Here is a 13,780-nt window from a genome sequence, read left to right as displayed (position 1 = left end):
AACTTTTCAGTGGAACCGGTTGGACAAGTGGTCCGGATCGCATCTCAGATGCATCGGCTGATAACCCTGTCTCCATGGACTAGGGTGTCTCTGCTGTGGTGGCTGCAGAGTGCTTATCTTCAAGAGAGCCGCAGAGTCGGCATACAGGACTGGGTCCTGGTGACCACGGATGCCAGCCTTCGAGGCTGGGGGGCAGTCACACAGGGAAGTAACTTCCAGGGACTATGGTCAAACCAGGAGATTTCCCTACACATAAATATTCGGGAACTGAGGGACATTTACAATGCCCTAAGTCAAGCAAGACCCCTGCTTCAAAACCAGCCGGTACTGATTCAGTCAGACAACATCACGGCGGTCGCCCATGTAAACCAACAGGGCGGCACAAGAAGCAGGATGGCGATGGCAGAAGCCACAATAATTCTCCGATGGGCGGAAAATCATGTGTTAGCACTTTCAGCAGTGTTCATTCCCGGAGTGGACAACTGGGAAGCAGATTTTCTCAGCAGACACGACCTCCACCCGGGAGAGTGGGGACCTCATCCAGAAGTCTTCCAAAGGATTGTACACCATTGAGAAAGGCCACAGGTGGACATGATGGCGTCCCGCCTCAACAAAAAGCTAAAAAGATATTGTGCCAGGTCAAGGGACCCTCAGGCGATAGCTGTGGACGCTCTGGTAACACCGTGGGTGTACCAGTCGGTGTATGTGTTCCCTCCTCTGCCTCTCATACCCAAGGTACTGGGAATAATAAGAAGGAGAGGAGTAAGAACTATACTCGTGGTTCCGGATTGGCCAAGAAGAGCTTGGTACCCAGAACTTCAAGAAATGATCTCAGAGGACCCATGGCCTCTGCCGCTCAGACAGGACCTGCTGCAGCAGGAGCCCTGTCTGTTCCAAGACTTACCGCGGCTGCGTTTGACGGCATGGCGGTTGAACACCGGATCCTAAAGGAAAAAGGCATTCCGGAGGAAGTCATTCCTATGCTGATTAAGGCTAGGAAAGATGTGACCGCAAAACATTATCACCGCATATGGCGAAAATATGTTGCTTGGTATGAGGCCAGGAAGGCCCCAACAGAGGAATTTAAACTGGGTCGATTTCTGCACTTCCTACAGTCGGGAGTGACTATGGGCCTAAAATTGGCTTCCATTAAGGTCCAGATTTCGGCTCTGTCGATTTTCTTCCAGAGAGAACTGGCTTCACTACCTGAAGTTCAGACATTTGTAAAGGGAGTGCTGCATATTCAGCCCCATTTTGTGCCTCCAGTGGCACTTTGGGATCTCAACGTGGTGTTGAGATTCCTAAAATCACATTGGTTTGAGCCACTTAAAACCATGGATCTGAAATATCTCATGTGGAAAGTGGTCATGTTATTGGCCTTGGCTTCGGCCAGGCGTGTATCAGAAATGGCGGCTTTGTCATGTAAAAGCCCTTATCTGATTTTCCATTTGGATAGGGCAGAATTGAGGACTCGTCCCCAGTTTCTCCCTAAGGTGGTATCAGCTTTTCACTCGAATCAACCTATTGTAGTGCATGCGGCTACTAGGGACTTGGAGGATTCCAAGTTACTGGATGTAGTCAGAGCCTTGAAAATTTATGTTTCCAGGACAGCTGGAGTCAGGAAAACTGACTCGCTATTTATCCTGTATGCACCCAACAAGCGGGGTGCTCCTGCTTCTAAGCAGACTATTGCTCGCTGGATTTGTAGTACAATTCAGCTTGCACATTCTGCGGCTGGACTGCCGCATCCTAAATCAGTAAAAGCCCATTCCACGAGGAAAGTGGGCTCATCTTGGGCGGCTGCCCGAGGGGTCTCGGCTTTACAACTTTGCCGAGCTGCTACTTGGTCAGGGGCAAACACGTTTGCTAAATTCTACAAATTTGATACCCTGGCTGAGGAGGACCTTGAATTCTCTCATTCGGTGCTGCAGAGTCATCCGCACTCTCCCGCCCGTTTGGGAGCTTTGGTATAATCCCCATGGTCCTTACGGAGTTCCCAGCATCCACTAGGACGTCAGAGAAAATAAGATTTTACTCACCGGTAAATCTATTTCTCGTAGTCCGTAGTGGATGCTGGGCGCCCATCCCAAATGCGGATTGTCTGCAATACTTGTATATAGTTATTGCCTAACTAAAGGGTTATTGTTGTGAGCCATCTATTGAGAGGCTCAGGTTATAGTTCATACTGTTAACTGGGTATAGTATCACGAGTTATACGGTGTGATTGGTGTGGCTGGTATGAGTCTTACCCGGGATTCAAAATCCTTCCTTATTGTGTCAGCTCTTCCGGGCACAGTATCCTAACTGAGGTCTGGAGGAGGGTCATAGTGGGAGGAGCCAGTGCACACCAGGTAGTCCTAAAGCTTTCTTTAGTTGTGCCCAGTCTCCTGCGGAGCCGCTATTCCCCATGGTCCTTACGGAGTGCCCAGCATCCACTACGGACTACGAGAAATAGATTTACCGGTGAGTAAAATCTTATTTTATCTACCCAGTCTGGGATTGTGTCTTAATAAATATTGAGAATGTTGTGTTAAAATAGCACATGTTGGTTCCATTATTTAGAACGTAAAGTACTAACTAGCATCCACGATTATGGTGCGCCAGGGGTCCAATGACATTTCTTTTTTGTTTGCATTGGTTGGAGACTAGTGTTTATCTCCTTTTATTGGACCTAGGCAGCACTATTTTCAGTACTGCGCTCATCTGATGGTACTCCATTTTTGTCAGTTACGAGCAATATCTCTCTTACCACCACAGTACAAAGAGAGACCAGAACTTAATCTTCTGTTTTTTTCCTCTGGGGACAGCCGGGAGAGACCCATCTGCATGGGCTCTTCGACGTCCTCTGGAAAGGTATAAACACAAGGACTAGGCCTAAAAGTTGTTCCTCTTTCAGCCCTCCGCTCTCGGAGACGACGATCTATCTTAATAGCAAGCTCCATGGGTTTATCGAGAGTCTCAGGAGCGGGGTACTGAAGGAGACTGTCTTTAATAAGTTCAGATAAACCGAGGCGAAACTGACTGCGCAGGGCCGGGTCATTCCAGCCACAGTCGTTTGACCAACGGCGAAATTCGGTACAATACACCTCTGCTGGATTTTTACCTTGTTTAAGAGCACGCAGGTGACTCTCAGCTGACGCCTCTCTATCTGGGTCATCATACAACAGACCTAATGATTTAAAAAAGGTGTCTACTGATAACAAAGCAGAATCTTCAGCTTTTAACCCAAACGCCCAGGTCTGTGGATCCCCCTGGAGCAATGACATAATAATCCCAACCCGCTGAGATTCAGTACCAGAGGAACTAGGCCTTAAATGAAAATATAGCTTACAAGCTTCTTTAAAATTAAAAAAATCTTTTCGGTTACCCGAAAAACGATTGGGTAAATGCATCTTTGGTTCTGGTACCACCCTCGGGGAGGCTCGCAAAAGATCTTCCTGCGATCTCACCCGAAGAGTAAGGTCCTGAACCATCTGAGTTAGTTCTTGAATTTGGTTAACCAAAAGCTGACCGGGATTTGGTCCTAACCCTGCCGGATTCATGAAGCCGGTTTTTACTCTTCACCAAAACAGAATGGGGAAAAATTAAACCCCCCCCCTTTTTTTTTTTTTTTAAAGTTTTGGGCCGGTGATAATGTTATGATTCTAATACTCAGGTCTGGGGTGATCTTATATGAACGGACCTGAATACAAGAACGTAATGCTGGGAATGGGGAAAGGAATGAGAATAGCCCCTGGCACCCTATCTCCGTTGTCTCGCCCGTGCTGTCAGTACACTCTTGCGAGACTATGGTTTCTTGAGCCCATGGCAGCCGCGTTTGAAGGGCGGATTACATCTGCCCAACTCCGATGCCCCCTCAGGTCTTAATGAGAGACAAAGAGTGAACCGAGACAGGGTGATAACAAGGGGCCCTCTAACTAAACAACAAGGCCAGGGGCTACTAACAAACCTAAAACTAAAGTATGCGCGGATTACCGCCAGGGAAAAGAACAACCAAAATACTCCACTTGTTCACTCTCCTAAACGGCACCGCTGAGTACTGGAGAGGACTGTGGAAGCGGATACCTCCGCAAATGCTCCAAAACCAGAAAACAATATGAAGCGGCCTAGGCCGCAGCACGCGGCAGAGCCGCCACTCACGAAACCAAAACGAGATTCTCTATAGACTGTGATAAAGCCTATATATTTATCCTATTTAAAACACTCTAAAAGATTAGGGTACACAGTACGCAATTGGCGCAAAAAGTACCGCAAGGGTACGCCCTTAGCGTAGCAGACGCTGTGCACAGGGTGTGAACACAGGCGTTGCAGATACTTACAGAATTAAACTAGAATAACTATACCTTAAGGAATGTACTTATAATGTAAACCTTTGTGCAGTGATAATGTGTAGATGTAATGCAGTGTAACCTTGTTAGCTTAAAAGCTGTATGAGCGGCTGTGATGCTCTGAGAACCCTTTAGTAATATAATAATCAATCAAATACCGTTCTAAGGTTCTAACGCCTTTAAGGAAGAGAATGAACGTTCAATTGCAAAAGAATAAACAATACAAGTTATACACTACCAAAATAACATAGAATACCTAACCGAATCACTACACATAAAATACAATAGCTGCACAATTACATTTAAGGGGAAAGAGAGAGAGGGAGAGAGAGAGAGAGAGAGAGAGAGAGAATGGCTTATAATAACAATAAAGACAATATGGTTGCAGAGAAACTTACACATGTGAGAAACAATCGCTGCGCAGTTAGTCAATGCTGAGAATCATTGTGGAGAGAATACTTGAGCTTACCCAGGCTGGCTGTCCCTATATACACAACACCCAGCAACAACACAATGGTCCCTACAATACCGCATGGGACAGAAGCTAGACTCCATTTTGGGAAAAACTCCCATGATTCCAAAGACTGCAACACATGGTTCAAAGGGGGAGGAGAAAACACCCAGCAGCAGCCATCTTCTACAAACCAACTAATTATATTCCACATTCCAATCCAACTAATTATATTCCACATTCCAATCCAACTTCCTAGAACCATCTTATTTAATTTCACATTCCAAACAAACTCAGTTTATTGCATACAGTCCATGTTATATGAACCATCACAACACCAGATCACAATGTAACCCACACATCCCAGCATGCCATTGCTACAAGACCCATATTCACAAGTAACTGCATGGCGGTATTCATGATTGACAAGATATATTATAACAAACCAGCACAATCTATTTTAAATCACCATAGGCAAACAAATACCACAAATGCTATGCTACAGGTTGTCTAATGTCCCAGCTACCATCACAGATTTCATAGAGTATTATCACCAACACATAACAATCACATAACTGCACAAGCATCATTAACCTTAAGCCATTTGTATCTCCACTAACTATTCAATACCAATCATTTCACAACTACTTTACCACAAACACATATTTAAACTATTCTATGCCATTAAGCCATGAGTATACAATACGTAGCCTTTCGCTAGGGGCCTGGGGATGATCCAGCCATGCTTCTGGGTGCTAAGTAGCTGTGTGAGCTACAGTACATCTGTCCTCTGAGATCACAAGCAACTGAACCCTGACCTCTTCTCTAGCCAGAAACTACTTTCCTGTTTGACTAGTTCCTGGGGGAGGGGTCTCTCCTGCACGATTCAGTTACTATTCTCTTTGTATATGCTGATCAGGTCCAGAAGAATATTTTAAAACAATAAGGTATTGCGCTGACTCACCGGTGGAGAAATTGCTTTCTTACAATTCCCTTTCAGGGGTATTTTAATAGTAATACTGCTGCTGCTACCCACAGTGAGGGATGTTTTGCGCCCCTCGTGATTATGATAGAAACAAAAAAACAAACAAAGTGGGAGCGCTGCTGGAATTACTACAAAATAAAACTTTCTTTAATCGTATAATTAATACTCATTAGCGGTGTAAAAAATCAATGAACTTTTAATTATTAACATGAAAAAACAAAGATAAAAGAAAAAAAGAAAAAAAGAAAATAAAAAGAATAACAATATTAATGACACCAATAATAAAATATATTGCTGAGATGGAATACCAGATCAGAATTGTTTTGTCTAATTAACATAAAACATATGAAAAACCTGTGCAGGCTATATTAGTATTGCACAATGCCCTCGCTTAGTAGCATAGTCCCATAGGGTATTTCAGATGGTTACTTGTTGCTAGCCAAAAAGAAACATAGTTCCATTTTTCATGAAGATTTAAATCATTTGATACACTATCGTCCACATGTACCACAATGTAGCAGTACGGATCCAGCTGAATAGAATGTCCTTTGGAAGAATGTCTGAGGAAGCCGCCGAGCTTAAAGGCGGAGAAACGCGTAACACGAGAGCACCGGAGTGCCGCTGAGCACATCACCCACACACAGTACTGACGTCAGTGAAGAGAACGGGACCACGGAGCACATACGGAAAAATATCCTCCTCCATTGTTGAAAAACGCTGGCAGGTCCAGTAGGAGTTAAATAGAGGAACAGCACCAGTGCCGTGGGACCCAGGTAACTCTATTATAGAGACTGTGTGATTAAGGGATCCTTTCTCCAAAGAATTTTATTATTGGTGTCATTAATATTGTTATTCTTTTTATTTTCTTTTTTTCTTTTTTTTCTTTTATCTTTGTTTTTTCATGTTAATAATTAAAAGTTCATTGATTTTTTACACCGCTAATGAGTATTAATTATACGATTAAAGAAAGTTTTATTTTGTAGTAATTCCAGCAGCGCTCCCACTTTGTTTGTTTGTTTTTTTGATCAGGTCCAGCCCTGAAAACTGCTAAAAAGGGTTGGCTTCAGTTCCCTGTTCACTGTATCATTCATTGTTCTAACAAAGTGATTTTAGCTTTTATACATATAATCATAACTATCCGCAGCAATGTCCCACAACTTCACAACAAGTATCAAATTAATCTACACACCAATCTGCTTGTTTCAATAGTAAACATGACGGGTGTATCTGGTTCCGTTCCAATAATACACATTCATGACATTAATTCATTAAGTAATTTTAAATCTCCATGATGTCTGGTGCTTGATATTATTATAATTATGTACTGTATGAAATAAGTGTCGAATCCATCTCTGTGCCATGTCCGTGTAAATGCGTGTGTTAACATATATTGCTGTGCTCGCTGCGCATATTTGTATCGGGGCCACTTTCGCTGCTGGGTGGTTAACACTGTTTAGAATACCTTTTTTTAAACCTTGTCCTCTGTTACCATGCAGGTTAACCTTGGATGCAGATCCTGGCCTTGAACCCTGTACGTAGACCACTTGCCAAACCCCTCCTCACTCCTGGATGGCCTACTTGTGATGTGGAATCACCCTGTGTTGTGACCTGGATGCCTACTCAGGTGAGTTGTTGGACCCCACTCCTACATGGTGGTGACACTTGTCATTGCCCCAAGGTATCGGGCCCACTCTTGCTGCTGGGTGGTTAACACTGTTTAGAATACCTTATTCTAAACCTTGTCCTCTGTACCCATTCATGTTAACCTTGGATGCAGGTCCTGGCTTTGAACCTTGTACGTAGACCACTTGCCAAACCCCTCCTCACTCCTGGATGGCCTACTTGTGATGTGGAATCACCCTGAGTTGTGACCTGGATGCCTATTCAGGTGAGTTGTTGGACCCCACTCCTACATGATGTTGACACTTGTCATTGCTCCAAGGTATCGGGCCCACTCTCGCTGCTGAGTGGGTAACACTGTTTAGAATACATTTTTTTAAACTTTGTCCTCTGTACCCATGCAGATTAACCTTGGATGCAGATCCTGGTATTGAACCCTGTATGTAGACCACTTACCAAACCCCACCTCACTCCTGGAAGGCCTACTTGTGATGTGGAATCACCCTGAGTTGTGACCTGGATGCCTATTCAGGTGAGTTGTTGGACCCCACTCCTACATGATGTTGACACTTGTCATTGCTCCAAGGTATCGGGCCCACTCTCGCTGCTGAGTGGGTAACACTGTTTAGAATACATTTTTTTAAACTTTGTCCTCTGTACCCATGCAGATTAACCTTGGATGCAGATCCTGGTATTGAACCCTGTTAGTAGACCACTTACCAAACCCCACCTCACTCCTGGAAGGCCTACTTGTGATGTGGAATCACCCTGAGTTGTGACATGGAAGCCTATTCAGATGAGTAGTTGGACCCCACTCCTACATGATGGTGACACTTGTCATTGCTCCAAGGTATCGGGCCTACTCTCGCTGCTGAGTGGGTAACACTGTTTAGATTACCTTTTTTTAAACTTTGTCCTCTGTACCCATGCAGATTAACCTTGGATGCAGATCCTGGCCTTGAACCTTGTACGTAGACCACTTGCCAAACCCCTCCTCACTCCTGGATGGCCTACTTGTGATGTGGAATCACCCTGTGTTGTGACATGGAAGCCTATTCAGATGAGTAGTTGGACCCCACTCCTACATGATGGTGACACTTGTCATTGCTCCAAGGAATCGGGCCCACTCTCGCTGCTGAGTGGGTAACACTGTTTAGATTACCTTTTTTTAAACTTTGTCCTTGTACCCATGCAGATTAACCTTGGATGCAGATCCTGGCATTGAACCCTGTATGTAGACCACTTACCAAATCCCTCCTCACTCCTGGAAGGCCTACTTGTGATGTGAAATCACCCTGAGTTGTGACCTGGATGCCTATTCAGGTGAGTTGTTGGACCAAAATCTCCTACATGGTGGTGACACTTGTCATTGCCCCAAGGTATCGGGCCCACTCTCGCTGCTGAGTGGGTAACACTGTTTAGATTACCTTTTTTTAAACTTTGTCCTCTGTACCCATGCAGATTAACCTTGGATGCAGATCCTGGCATTGAACCCTGTATGTAGACCACTTACCAAACCCCTCCTCACTCCTGGAAGGCCTACTTGTGATGTGGAATCACCCTGTGTTGTGACCTGGATGCCTATTCAGGTGAGTAGTTGGACCCCACTACTACATGGTGTTGATACTTGTCATTGCCCCAAGGTATCGGGCCCACTCTCGCTGCTGGGTGGATAACACTGTTTAGAATACCTTTTTTCTAAACCTTGTCCTGTGTACCCATGCAGGTTAACCTTGGATGCAGATCCTGGCCTTTGAACCCTGTACGTAGACCACTTGCCAAACCCCTCCTCACTCCTGGATGGCCTACTTGTGATGTGGAATCACCATGTGTTGTGACCAGGAAGCCTATTCAGGTGAGTAGTTGGACCCCACTCCTACATGGTGGTGACACTTGTCATTGCCCCAAGGTATCTGGCCCACTCTCGCTGCTGGGTGGTTAACACTGTTTAGAATAACTTTTTTTAAACTGTGTCCTCTGTACCCATGCAGGTTAACCTTGGATGCAGATCCTGGCCTTGAACCCTGTACGTTGACCGCTTGCCAAACCCACCCACGCTCCTAGATGTGGGATTACCCTGTGTTGTGACCTTGTGACTTTCTTATACGTTCTAGAGGATGCTGGGGATGACATCAAGACCATGGGGTATAGACGGGATCCACAGGAGACATAGACACTCTAAAGACTTTTCATTGGGTGTGAACTGGATCCTCCCTCTATGCCCCTCCTCCTGACCTCCGTTTTAGAAATGTGCCCACGTCGACTAGATGCACTCTGAGGAGCTCTACTGAGTTTCTCTGAAAAGACTTATGTTAGGTTTTTTATTTTCAGGGAGATCTGCTGGCATCATACTCCCTGCTTCGTGGGACTGAGGGGGCAGAAGCAGAACCAACTTCCTCAGAGTTTCATGGCTCTGCTTCTGGCTGACAGGACACCATTAGCTCCTGAAGGGAACTGAACGCTAGCCGTGTCTAGATGCTCACTCCCACAGCAAGCCGTCACCCCCCTCACAGAGCCAGAAGTCAGAAGACAGGTGAGTATGAGAAGATTGAACTTCAATCAAGTAAGTGATGGCTGAGGTATGACGCGGCTGGCAGGAGCGCAGCGCACCGTTGCTGCCCACACACACAGGCACTGCAGGGTGCAGGGCACGGGGGGGCGCCCTGGGCAGCAAAAAAAAAAAAAAAATCATCAGAATCAGCTTTATTGGCCAGGTGTACTCACGTACACTAGGAATTCTTTGTGGTACAATGCATCGCCAAGCAGCAACATGGAGGAAAAAACGTAGCATACATTACAAACATTACACATATGAGTTCATACTGCACATATGCAACTGTACAGTAGACATATTATACATTTAAGACTAAAAACTAAGGCTGCTTGGCAGAGCAGCACCGAGGCAGCCATCCGCGGGGCCAACTAGAACTCACACAATGCACATAATACAGAAGATTTAAGCATTACATCAAAAGATAAACCACACAGACAAAGACACAGAAATAATAATGCATGATTGGTGTAGGCATTTTGAGTAATAACCTCCAGGGGTTGTGTATTCCACCATCACAAGGCACCAGGTGCGGCAGCCACCTTAGGCGCACTGCGTACGATTACCCACGGTGGAATAGTCCACCCCTAGCAGTGGCGCACCCAAGGGGGGTTTCCGAGCACCCAGAAACCCCCCTCCATTAAAAAAAATATTTTTTTTTGTTTTGTTTAGCTGCATGAGTATTATTAATGGCTGTCTAGCGTCCTCTGCAGCCTGCTGTCTTTCTGGTGGCACTTGTAAGTGCAATAAAAGTTTATTTTAATTATAGTACATATATATATATATATTTCCCTCATGTGCTTATCCTTTCTTTAATAATCTTGAACTGCATCAACTCCAGCAGTCTTCTGCCATCTGATACTTATTCCAGTGTCATCTGCTGATGTAACTATGTTTATTTACCCTGTACTTGTCCTATACTGTCATCAACTGTAAGTTGCTGCTTTCCTGTTTGATTATTCATGTACTCTGTAATTGGGCACTGTGGAACCCTTGTGGCGCCATATAAATAAAGGATAATAATAATATATCCATGTGCATACATATATATACATGTATATACATACATACATATAAACACACACACACACATATGATATATATATATATATATATACATGTGTATATATATATATATATATATGTACTGTATGTGTGTGTACACATAAATATATGTATATGTGTATGTGTGTGTATATATATATATATATATATATATAGAAATCCAGAAAAAACAGCGGCACTCGAGGATTTTAGTGAAGCAAACAAAGTTGTATTTAAAGAAAGTTACAAAAAGCCGACGTTTCGGGGCTTACATGCCCCTTTGTCAAGGTGTATAACGTTATACACCTTGACAAAGGGGCATGTAAGCCCCGAAACGTCGGCTTTTTGTAACTTTATTTAAATACAACTTTGTTTGCTTCACTAAAATCCTCGAGTGCCGCTGTTTTTTCTGGATTTCTACGTTGTTACTACAGAAGGCACCGGGGTACCCTCACGCCAGACAGGAGAGTGCCAGTCCCATTTGGGATATTTATATATATATATATATATATATATATATATACACACACACACACTAGTTTTATACTGGGTCACCTCAGTCCCCACCCCCGTGATTGGCTCCGCCCAGTTCTTGAAACCCCCCCATGCAAATCCTGCGTTTGCCACTGCCTAGAAGAGAACACAAAATGGGGAGATTGCAGAGTCCTTAAGTTCAGAGTAGGGTTCCAATAGAAACATCAGGTCCACGCATTTTTCATCCCATCCACAAGCACACCAGATAAGGCAGCCATGTTGGGCGCACTACAAGGTTACACAGTGGGAGATGAGCCATACAGGGGCCAAATGCATGTATGGGAGAACTGACACGTGTGTAGGCGTATGCTATACCCTGCATGGAAAGATCCAAATGAAGCACACCCCGCCCTCTATACCTCTATAAACTGGCTAATAGGTGGCAAAAGATGCCCAGGCACAGCCCTACCCCCGCCAGTATAAATATTACAAACAGTCTCTGAGGTAAAAAGGGCAGAGCTTCTTCCTCAGGCAGCCAGCACACTGCTCAGCACTATTTTCTCTCTCTCTCCTCAGGCTGCAGAGATATAGTTGGTCCTCCTCCACTTCTGACTACAAGTATTCAGGGAGTAAATAAGGGGGGCACAAAATGATTTGGGTGCTTTACAAATGTATTTTACTGTGTAAAGAGCGCTGCATGTCAGTGGGCATTTTGTGTTCACAGACATTAAATACAGGCGCTGGGGTTGTTAGCTGGCTGCTCCTATACTGTGTCCCTCTGACCGATTTTACTGTGGGTCTGTCCCCAAATAAGTCCCAGTTTGTACAAGTGTGAGGCATGTCTGAGGCAGGGAGTTCCTCTTTGGAGGAAGCCATTTTAGGGACACAGAGTTGTAATGTGGTGGCACTACCGGCACACTAAGAGCCTGCATGGGTGAAAGAGCAGTATGCATCTGATTAACCGTAGATTGGATAAGTCTGAATCTAAGGCTGCATGCTGGAGAAAATCTGTGGAAGATGTGATTTTTCATGAAGCTGTTATTCCTTATGCGGGCAGCCCCTCTGGGTCACATAAGAGACCATTTGCAAATGTTGTAAACACTGATACTGACACGGATTCTGATTCTTGTGTCGACGATAGTGAATCCAGAGAGATAGATCATAAATTGGCAAAAAGTATACAATATGTGATTGTGGCTATAAAGGATGTGTTGGAGGTTACAGAAAGCACTCCTGTACCTCAGGAGAAAGCTTATTTATGTAAGGAAAAGAAATCCAAAGTCACGTTCCCTCCTTCATACGAACTAAATGCTCTGTTTGAAGGGATGTGGGTGAATCCTGATAAAAAATTTCGTATTCCCAAAAGGATTCAGATAGCTTATCCTTTCCTGGTTGAAGACAGGAAAAAATGGGAGTCACCCCCTGTGTTAGATAGTGCACTTTCCAGGTTGACAAAGAAGGTAATTCTTCCTGCTCCTGGCACGGCTTCTCTTAAAGAGCCGGCAGACCGCAAAATGGAAACGACATTGAAATCCATTTATGTTACCAATGGTACACTGCTCAGTCCCACTATTGCCTGCGCATGGGTGAGTCGCGCTATTGAAAAATGGTCAGAAAGCGTGTCATCAGAAATTGACACGAATGAGATACTCCTTAAGTTAGGGAATATCAAGGACGCTGCCACCTACATGCTGAAGCAATGAAGGATATTGGACCCTTTAGTTCACAGGCCGCTACCATGGCAGTATCGGCTAGGCGGGCCTTATGGATTCGCCAGTGGAACACGGATGCAGATTCCAAAAGAAACATGGAGTCTCTCCCATATAAAGGTGAGGCCTTATTTGGCGATATGTATATAGGAAGAAAACAAGATTGCCATATAGTGGTGCACGTTATTACTCATAATAAAATGTAACTTTTAATTCATATTATTAAAAAGAACATTGCGAAATATAGGATAAAATAAAGAAGTGAAAGAATAGAAAAAGTGTTTAAAATATGTGACTTCCCACACACAGGGCGTCCGCAAGCTACAGTTCTGTATGCCTATTATAGTATGTGTATATCCTTGTATTTTCTTGTGCTTATTAATAAATATTATTCAATTATCAGCAATTGTTTGTGTCTTGTTCTTTGTTCCCTTATTAGTACATATCCTAGGGTTCCACAGAGATTTGTATATTGATTCTTATTTCCAGTATAACCACTGTAAGGTATATGTTACAAGGTATAACTATATTTGATTCCTATACTGAAGAATCATCACGAGGCTCCCTAAGAGACCAATTTTATCATAAAGATCCCCAAAAGAATCAGTCTCAATAATT

At 44.1% G+C, this 13,780-nt stretch overlaps 1 long non-coding RNA gene across 1 annotated transcript; it reads left to right on the top strand.

Annotated features, from left to right (window-relative positions):
- Nucleotides 1-9,135: 9,135 nt before the first annotated feature.
- LOC134911126 (uncharacterized) lies at nt 9,136-10,153 on the top strand. The gene is made up of 2 exons (XR_010176335.1): nt 9,136-9,239; nt 9,376-10,153. It is a non-coding gene; the product is annotated as an uncharacterized LOC134911126 (long non-coding RNA).
- Nucleotides 10,154-13,780: the final 3,627 nt, after the last annotated feature.

Source organism: Pseudophryne corroboree, chromosome 4 (assembly GCF_028390025.1).
Source record: "Pseudophryne corroboree isolate aPseCor3 chromosome 4, aPseCor3.hap2, whole genome shotgun sequence".
Classification (NCBI taxonomy): domain Eukaryota; kingdom Metazoa; phylum Chordata; class Amphibia; order Anura; family Myobatrachidae; genus Pseudophryne; species Pseudophryne corroboree.
The sequence above is the reverse complement of the archived record's forward strand: the minus strand, read 5'-3'. Positions and strand labels throughout refer to the sequence as shown.